The following is a 1,418-nucleotide window of genomic DNA, read 5'->3' on the forward strand; positions in this document are numbered from 1 at the left end:
TAGTTCTAGGACATTAAGTTAAAGACATTTTCAGATTTAGTTACATTAGGTAAGTCATTGTGTTAGAAGTTAGCATCTGGTGAATGCTATCTTCAGCATTTTCCTCTGTGTTAATTTTCTCTGGATACAAAGCTATACTGCTTTGTTATGTGAATTATTTTAGCCACAAAGTTCTTGTTTTTCCAACAGCATCAATGCATATCCTTTAATTTGAAATAGCATTTGTAACAAACATGATGGATTGGTGCTAGGTAGCATGAGTTATGACTTGAATTCATTGCTCAAATTAATGTAGGCTGTGTGACAGGAAAATTAGGTGGCTAATATATTCTACAATACCATGAAGTACTTCACATTTCCTGTGGAAAGGAGCCCCAAATACAGGAGCCTGCTTACTTCTGTTGAGAGAGGTACTGAACTTTAAGTTTGTTTCATCACAATTTATTTATGAGCCTGGCGGCTGGGAGCTCCAAGTCTGGGGGCCATGGGACTCCACCATCAGCTCTTTGGGCCAGCTGAGATGTAGGACAGCATCTTGAAGGTCCTGGGCAGCACCTGGTTTTCAAGCACTTCCTGGAGATTGGCCTGGTGGCCTACATCTTCTTTGGGCCTCATGCTGAAAACTGGTCATGATTGTAGATATTATTGATCAGAACAGGGCTTTGGTTGATGAATTTTGCACTCAGGTAAGGAGATAGGCAATGCCTTTCAAATGCATGCAGCTCACCGACTTTATCCTCAAGTTCCCCACACAGTGCCCGTCAGAGGTACATACAAGTCTAGGAGAAGGCAGGTATCGATACAAAACATGAAGCCACAGATGGACCAGAAAGATTGAAGCCAGAGAAAGGAAAGCAAAGATGACAGATTTTATTCTTTTAAAGTCTCGAAGGCAAAGAAAATGAGGAACGGAATAATCAAGAATGAAGTTAAGAAACTTTAAAGAGCAGCTCTCCTGAACTCTTCCCCTGAAACAGCACTTACTGTTAAGGCAGCAATAGCAGCTACAACTGCAGCTAAAGCTAAAGGTCCAGCAAAAAAGGCGACTGCTGGAGGCAAGAAGGCTCCTGTCCAGAAGGCTCCTGCCCAGAAAGCCACAGGCCAGAAGTCTCCAGCCCAGAAAGCAGCTGCTCCAAAGGCATCTGGCAGGAAAGTGTAAGAATCTGTTTTAGAAAGGAATAAACATTCTTTTTGACATGTTGGAAAAAAAAATCCCAATTTATTTAGGAAATAATCCAGTTCTTGCCCAAGTTAAGGAAATTTCAAAACATTGGAGTGAGTCTTCAGGTAGTTTATGTCAATAAGTAGGTAATTTACATCTTTATTTTGCATGATTTGAATCTACTTGCAGGTACATTTTAATTCTGTGTGTGGTCATGATGCTTAGCTGTTGATTATCAATAAGCAGTAAACATCTC

The 1,418-nt window shown here is 40.6% G+C and overlaps 1 pseudogene; it reads left to right on the forward strand.

Moving 5' to 3' along the window:
- The first annotated feature begins 340 nt into the window (after nucleotides 1-340).
- LOC109690747 (large ribosomal subunit protein eL14 pseudogene) lies at nucleotides 341-1,159 on the forward strand (annotated as a pseudogene).
- The last annotated feature ends 259 nt before the right edge of the window (nucleotides 1,160-1,418 follow it).

The sequence above is a fragment of the Castor canadensis genome, chromosome 3, assembly GCF_047511655.1.
Source record: "Castor canadensis chromosome 3, mCasCan1.hap1v2, whole genome shotgun sequence".
Classification (NCBI taxonomy): domain Eukaryota; kingdom Metazoa; phylum Chordata; class Mammalia; order Rodentia; family Castoridae; genus Castor; species Castor canadensis.